This window comes from Ambystoma mexicanum, chromosome 10, assembly GCF_040938575.1.
Source record: "Ambystoma mexicanum isolate Mex_15411 chromosome 10, UKY_AmexF1_1, whole genome shotgun sequence".
Lineage (NCBI taxonomy): Eukaryota > Metazoa > Chordata > Amphibia > Caudata > Ambystomatidae > Ambystoma > Ambystoma mexicanum.
Genome location: NC_090932.1, coordinates 963,137,028 through 963,145,587, shown reverse-complemented (window position 1 = coordinate 963,145,587; position 8,560 = coordinate 963,137,028).

Genomic DNA, 8,560 nt, shown 5'->3' with positions numbered 1-8,560 from the left:
TAAAATTGGCTAAATATTCGGCATCAGACAAAATCAAAGCCACTTTACATCGGATTACACTCTGGTCAAACAAACATCGGGGCAATTTAAGCTTTTTGGAAATCGTAGGATACATTGGCAGTACATCTTGCCTGTGGTGGCAACCTTTCAGAAGGTTGTGTAGGCAAATTGTCAGAGAGGACCTCTGGGTGTCCCCAGAAAGCATCAGAGACGATACTTAATTGGATGCCAAAGGATTGTAAGGTAAGTGCATGCTCAGAGAAACGATACGTAAATACTACAAAAGCCAACTTGGGAAGGATGACCTTTTATACAATGTAAAAATCGTGGATGCGAAAAACCTGGTTTCCCGCTGCATTTAGCATGCAGATTGTATCTTGAGTTTTGCTTAGGCCTCTCCCTCTGGCTTCATGTACGAAACACGGGAGGCTGGGAAGCAGGGACCATAGCCTCTTATTCACGAATTGTGAGCACCTTCTTTAAGCTGAAATTAGTTTGCAAAGCTAATTCTACTAAAGTCGGACCTTTATGCATTTTGTCGCTGATCCAACAGAATTGTAAACTCAGGAAAGATGTCTTATACCCAAATTGATGGTCAGGAATTCTTTAAAAAAAATTATAGTTGATGTGTCATTTATTTCGATGTGATTTAATGAAATTGCAGGTGTTTCATTGAATCTTCTATTGTGCTTGTTTGTCTTTTGCTGAAATCAAGCTCCTGGATGTATTCTATAATGCTACACCATGTCCTGATTTAAGCTTCAGGGAAAGGATTTGCAATACTTGCCCACCCTGAGCTATGCGTTTTGTTTTTACATTTTAAACTAAGCTTTTTATTTGTACCTTCTTTCTCCATTATGGTAGGTCCCCTCTCTCTCCTAAAATACACACAGATTTCCTAGTTAAGGTATTTATTGGCCCTTGTTTTTATTTTTAAGATTCTGGCTTCTGTTATTCTTGCCGCTTCGATGATACGTCAAGTTATATTCTGTGACATTTTGTTCTGTCGTTTCGCATTCTAATGTTCAAACGCTTTGTAGCAACACTGAAGAAGCAGTTATCACTCTCTAACGCACCGAAATAAATACATTAAACCCAGCAACAACACTCAGTTTATGAAAAGGGCCCTCACGGCCAAGGTAAACCGCTAAACGTAATCTGGTAAGCGGACTCCAAACACTTCTTTTGACATGAGATTGGCATGCTGCCCTCTATTAACAGGACACTGTAACTACAGTCCAGGTTGAGAAGGATACAGAAGTCTGGATTATGCAGTTAACTTCCAGAACAGCACAGCCGCAGCATAAGTGGAGTATTGCCTCAAACTCCACTACATCCATCCTCATAAAGTTCCTGGTGGACCTCAAGAACTTCCAGGAAGTGGGTTCCAGGGCTTTCCACCCAGAGGACCTCCGGTTGAAAACCCACACTGATAACTCATTCCAGATTTCATGTCTAAAGAAGCTGGCTTTTTGTGGTCATTCTGGGCTTAAGGGAGATAGTTGGGGGTCATTGGTGACAGTGCTGATGTCCGTGGACCTTTTGTATGCAAGGGCAAGCCTTGCTCCTCTGAGAATACTGTTTTGTGCGTTGGCAATTTGGCACAGTACACAAACTTTGTAAAAAGGGTCAAATTAAAAAATGGAAACTGCTTATTTTTCAGGGAGTTGCAAACATGGCACATTTGTGTTTGATTCACAGCCCGTGAATGTCATTATTCAAGGTGTTCAGGTGTACAAGCTGCTCGGATCACTGGCTGGCGGAGGGGCCACTCAGCGTTGGTCGCTGAGCACACCGGTGTACATGTTGTTGGCTTGAAAACTGAAATACTCCTTTGCTGCTTCATTAGTATTCTGGAGTGTAACCTAGGTACCATGTACAGAGGTGTCTGGAGAAATAAACCACCAACTTTCCAGTATTTTCTGAGCAGACTCTCATGCATCCAACATTACATTGTGTAATAATGAATAATTCCCTAAATCTGCTTTGGAAATACAATCCCACTATTACTACCCATATCTGGCTCCCCTAACAGGACTGACATGCACCCATGCTTGCTACCACAAAAAATTCTTCCCACGCATCCCTCCCTACTTGTGCTTGTAGCATCTATTTCTTGCTTTCTTAGCCCCTTATCTTCCCCTGGCTCATTTTCTCTCCTCTAGCAGACAGAGGTCTGCATACCACTGGCAAGGGCATTTTACGCCACTCCATGGAAAAGCATAGGTGTTCTGAAACGTCTACAGTGATAATTTGGCACAGTATAAAATCATATTAAATAACATTTACTCTCTACTACTTCATTCAATCCCTGAGGGCACAGGAACCAGTTACCTTGTGCAGTACTGTTTTTTCTTTTTTTTTAAATCCCTGTACGCACAGCCTCTACAAAGCATTATGTGGACTTCCAGTGGCCACATTCACGCGTTATCTTAAGCCTTCTGCCATCCCTGTTGACAGCCCCACCAACACCTGTTGTGCTCTCACTACTCCAGTACTCCTTGGGGAGCAACACCTGCCATTTACATTATGCTACCACTAAACCACTCCCTTCACGTTGCACACTGCCTTACCTTGTGCTATTATTCCAGAGATTACACGTTGCCTTCCTCAAGTAGTGCCACCAGCACTCGGGGCACATGCATGCAGATCGGGACAGGTTTCTTTTGGTATTACCCACTTTTGCCAAAAGGCAATTTTACCGAAATATTTTTGCCGCATTGTCTGTTGCATTTTTAGACCACAAACAATATGGATGGTAAATTGGGGTTAAATATATAGGGGGCTAGTGGTCAAAAGGGGGTATGCAGGAGGTATCCCCCTGCTGTTTGTGGTAAAATAAGATCGCAGCGAGTCAGAGCTCTGTGTTGGTCTGTTCTTGGAAGTCACTATGTCTGTGTATATGGGCAAAGTGAAGAAGCCCGTCATGTGACTGTTAAAGGTTGGTTAGATCTCTGGCGATCCACCAAGAAGAATTGGGTTCAACAATATGTTTTTTTGCTTATGTGCAGGATCGATCCAGACCCGCTTGGTTAGAATTGAAGTCTACCAGAGCGAAGATAATAATTGTATACATGGCGATACGCCTCAGTGCCACATGGACGCCTTTGAACGTTTTTGTAAAAGAACTAAGGTATCAAATGTGTTACTTATTTATGGCAATTGAGCAACAAGAGTATCAGGCAATAAGATTGTTTGGGGTTACAATTAACCTGAGGCTTGAATTCAGGTTACTTTCCTAGCCACCAATGCTAAGGGTAAGCTTATGAAACATTGGATGAGCAGATGAGAGACCTTTGGGTGTGCAAGTGGCTCAGCCACATGTGGTCTTGGTTACAATTCGCAACATAGAAAAAAGCTTGGATTTTAATTAACAAGTCAAAATTGTTTCATGCAGTTTTTGAAGTGAAAATGTTTGTTGTTTGTTTTAAGGATTCGAAAGCATCCCTGCAACCTGAAGTTACATGTCCTGAAGATGGCTGGTTTATGTAATGCAGATAGATTAGCTAACCGAAACTCGAGTCGACGATTTTGAAATTCCTTGTGGACTCAAACGTTCGACAGTTTCTTCAGATAAAATAATGGTTATTTCTACATCATAACTTGGAAGGATACATGCCATCAAGAATAATGAATGGTGCATTAATGTTTTGGACAGCGATTTGCACGTTAGGCCAATTGTTGACATTTTTGTTTGAATTTGGTGTAGTATGAATGAAGTGGAGGGAGAATGCATGGTGTGGTTTGATAGAGTGATTTTAGGTTTACAGGGTGATGCATTTTGTATACACAATTTAATAACCAAGGGTGATGATTTGTACAATTTAGATGAAATGTGTTTAGAAAAAGATTTATGTATGAACAAACCTATGAATAAATAATTTTGCAACACAAGTTGGGACTCGATCACATTTGTGTAATTGGTCCTCAGTATAAAGCAAGTGTTAAATGCCAAGAGGGTGTGATATTGTGTATGTGGTAAAATAAGTGGCAGAATCAGCCAAAAAACATTTTGTCGAAATTGCAATTCAGCACAATAAAATGGGCAAACGTTCATAGATCCTTTCTTTGGCACATATATATCACTGTGAGTGTTCACATTGCATTGTCACACATACTTCATTTTAGTTATGTTATATGGCACTTATGTAATGCTACTGCCATTGGTGTGGCTTCGAAGTGCTGTGGGGTTGACGCCCTTCGGATGACCGCAGACAGAGATGTACAATGTGAAGAAAGGATTTCTAAAATGCGTGTGTGCATTTTTAGCCAGCACAAACGAGGGTAGAGAGTGACGAGGCCCCTAGCAGCAACCCATAGTTATATGTTGAGAGAATGGGTGCCATGACACATTGTCAGGGAAATGGGATAGTCAGAAGGGTCAGATTATGTATTCGGCTGGTCTGAATTTTGCACGGGTTTCAGCTGCATTCTATTTAATGAGGTGATGTGTGTTTTGGGTGTGCGTAAGGCGGGCAGTGTTTATTGAGAGGTATGCAGGTGAGTGGGCTGAGCCCTTGCGGGATACAGGTATGTTTTGTATTGATGACAAGCATGACGTCTCATTGAAGATAGACTTACACCTGGTTGGAAAAGCAAAACAAAAGAGGTTGATGGCTGGAAGGTTTAGAATAAATCTTAACCTCTGGCATTGATCTAGGCAACCCTCCAGATCCTCATTCTTCGCCTGCCAAGCCATTACAAACAGGGAAACACCATATGAAAATCAGGAATCTGTCCCACCCCCAAAGGGGCAGTCCAGCCCGAACTGTTTGGTCACATCCCTTCTGCACGAGACCACAGGCATCCCAGGCACGTTTTAGCTTCATTGGGCATCATCAGTGAGAAGTAGCTTGGGTGTCTAGGCCCAGCAGGCATGGGACCCACGTCTGAGCATACCTGTCTCACGAGGAGTGACAATAGCAAAATCAAAGAGGCGATGGCTGGAAGGTTTAGAATAAATCTTAACCTCTGGCATTGCTCTAAGCAGCCTTCCAGACCATCGTTCTTCGCCTACCAAGCCATTTCAAAAAGTGAAAGACCATATGCAAAGATCTTACAGAGCTTATTATAAAGGCTTGACTTGGATGCATACAGTAGGGGTGGTGATATATCCCCCTTTGTCGACTCTTCAGGTGCCGTACGATTCTCGTCAGGGGATGAGTAATAATTAATCCAGGAGATGGGCTGAGTTTTTTCAGGTAGTCGAACGGTTTTGAGAGCCTTCCTCAAGGCAAGGTGATCCTCTACGAATGGACGGTTAGAAGGATTGAGTTTCAGATGGTGGGCACCTGGACTGACAAAGAGGAGCCCCCTATTCCTGTTGATTTTGTCTCTGGAATGACAAGGAGAATTGCTGCGCCTGATTTGAGGTTTCCGTTAAGTTGATATTGTGTACGTTTATGCTACAGGTATTCCGGTACTGTGTTATGGAGTACTGGGTGGGTGATGCACATTGCCCTGAAGTTGGAACGTCGCCCGATCGGAAGCCAGTGAAGGACACAGAGGGCAGGTGATATGTGTTCTCTAGGGCCTAGGAATAGGAGGAGGAGCCTTGCGGCTGTGTTTTGTATCCGTTGGAGTTTTCTTACCTGTGATGTGATGGCTCCCAGGCATAGGGTAATAGCATACTCTAAAGTGTGAAAGGATGATAGCCACGATTGCAGAGACTCTGTGAAGGAAGGTCAGGTAGGGAAAAAGGCAGTGGATAATGCAATTGTGTATGTAGCAACTTTTGGCACTGATCTGATATGATGTGATAGGTTCAGGTCTGCATCTATAAAGCATCTGAGATTATTTACTGCGCTGGAAGTGGTGGGCCTAGAGAGAGTGGCCACGGGGTGGGTTGAGAAACAGAGAGGTGTTCCCGCAGAGCATGATCTTAGTTTTGCCTTGGTTGAGTATGAGGTGGTTGACGGTCATCCAGTGCTCGATTTCTGAGAGGCATGTTGCAAGTTTGGGTGAGGTGGCAGAGGGTTCCTTTGGGATTTTGAAGACGATTTGGGTGTTGTCTGCGTAATTATAGCAGGTTGGGCCATGGCATCGAATGAGTGTGGGAAACGGGCTCAGGTAGAGGCTAGAGAGCAGTGGGGAGAGAGAGGTACTCTGAGCACTGTATGGGCAATTGGGCAGGGGGTGGAGGAGAAAGGCAAAAAGTGTACTATTTGGGATCTGTTGGAGAGGAAGGAGGATAGACACCTCAGAGCTGAGTCCCTGATGCAGAGGGAGTGAAGTCTGTCTGTGAGGGTGGGGTGGTCAATGGTATCAAAGACTGCCGAGAGGTTGAGTAGGATTAGGGCGATGCAGCCTTCTGAGTCTCAGTGTCTTTAAAATCATCCCAGATGGAAATTAGCCACAAATCAGTTCCTCATACAGGTCTGAAAATCGAATTGGGTGAGGTTGAGGATTTGGTTGGATTCTGCAAATTGGCATAGTTGTTAGTATGCAGCTCGGTCGGTTAGTTTAGCTATAAATCGGTTGTTTGAGATTGGTCTGTAATTGGTCGGGATAAGGGGGTTGAGTGTGGGCTTTTTGAGCAGGTGATTGATGTAGGATGTTTTGAATTCTGCTGGGAAGGTGTCAGAAATTAGAGATGTGCTGATCATGGTTCTTGCAGAGCCACTGGCGCCGGTGGATGTCGGGATTTCTTTAAGTAAAGCCGGGCGGACTGGGGGGGCAAGGGTCTCCAGGGAATCCTGAGGCATGGTTGTTTGTTAGTGGCTTGAGAAATTCAGGGTGGAAGAGTGGAGAGAAGGATGAGAAGAGTGGTAGGGTGGAAGGCAGTACTGATGTCCTGATTGAGGTCGAGGTGGAGGGAGGGGTGAACGCTGCTATTTTAGAGAAAATTGTGATGTTTCTTTCCAGGACTATGCTGTGGAAGTGGTCTGAGAGGGGGTCACAGAAGGTTTGGTGTGAATGGGAGTGGAGGCGTGCATGCTGGAGGATAGAATTTGGAGGTAGACTTGTGGAGTTCCCTTGAGGGCTAGGCATGTTGGTGATTCTATTTCAGTAATAGAATTTTTTGGCCTTGTGTATTTTTGCCCGGGAAGCCTTCAGCTGGGAGGTGTAGGCTAATCTGTTTGACCGTGAAGGGTCTGCATGGACGTGATTCTGAGATTTAAGAATTTTAAGGGCAGAGGTGAACAATTTGGGGTTGAGGTCTTGTCTACTAGAGAAGGAACAGAGTGGGACGAGGGGGTTGAGTGATTCAGAGAGCCAGAGGTCAAAGTGGGGGATGGCAATCTGACTGGAGTGGAGGGGCGTGGAGGTCAGGGAGGCCAGTAGGGAATCTGCAAGGTCAGGAGTTATTTTGACTTTCTTCCACAGGTGAGAGTGGGTAAGTGTCCCAGGGGGGAGGGAGGGGCCGTTGTGGTAAGATTGAAGAAGATGGCTGCATGGTCAGACCAGATGAGTTGGTGGGTTGGCAGTGCACTGATGAGACCTGGCGAGCTAAAGATTGTGTCAAGGGTGTGACCTCCAGAGTGTGTAGGGCCTGAGACTAGTTTTGTTCGATTTAGGGTTTCCAGGTTGGCCAGTAGGGATTATGTCAGAGGGTTATGTGGGATGTCAAAACAGATATAGAAGTCCCATAGTATTGTGAGCAGGGGGTGGCTGCTAAGGAGTCACTGAGGGATTTTGCAAAGCATCTATTGTATCTTAGGGGTCTATATATGTGCTGGAAGTTGTGAGTGTGCGAGGGGATGAGCCGACATTTTACCAGGAGTCTAAGTTGCAGGCTTGTTTCTCCAAGTGCGAGATGGTGAGGAAGGGTTTGTGGAGGATGGCAATGCACCTGCCCTGCTGGTAGCCTGGAGGGAAGGCTTTATGCGCAATGGGCCAATGTTGGGAGAGCCAGGTTTCGGTGATGAAGAGTAAATGGGGGCCTTCCAATGAGATAAGGTTGTAAATGTTGCTAGTGTCTCAAGCATACTCCTTTAAGCCTGTTGCATATGATTCATATTTAGATCACTGTGGGAGTTCCAAGTTTGAATGGGATATAAGTTTCAAATCAAGATGTCTGGATGTTTGTCCCCCCAGAGATATTCGGATGCACTGTATGATTATCTCTGAATGCGTGACTTCATACCGATTTCACACCGACAACACAGTACTCAACAATATGCAGAGGCAGGGAGGCTGGGTAGGGTTGGACGTTGAATTGAAGATGTCTTGGATAGAAGTTCTAGACCACTGAGTGCGAGGGGGACCCACACGGCAGTGGGATTAGGGAGGGAACCTTGTTGGTTGGGTGCCAGTTCAAGAGTGTGCTGGGAAGAGAAGGGACTGTTAGTACGCCCATCCTGAATGTTATGTTGGGTGGGGAATTAAATATTTTGCCTGGCAAAAGCCTAATACTTATATACAAGCCAATATTGTTGGCTATGCCAATGCTTGTTTTTAACAGGACTTCAGTGAATAACTTGCATTATGCTTATAAACAGAGTGGCTGAAGCCAGACCTGGTTAAGACATTTTGATTACACCAGTAGCATGTTTACAACTCCAATTAAGTGATTAACTCTCACAAGACTGCTTGGATACAACACTGGCAGGCACTTCTA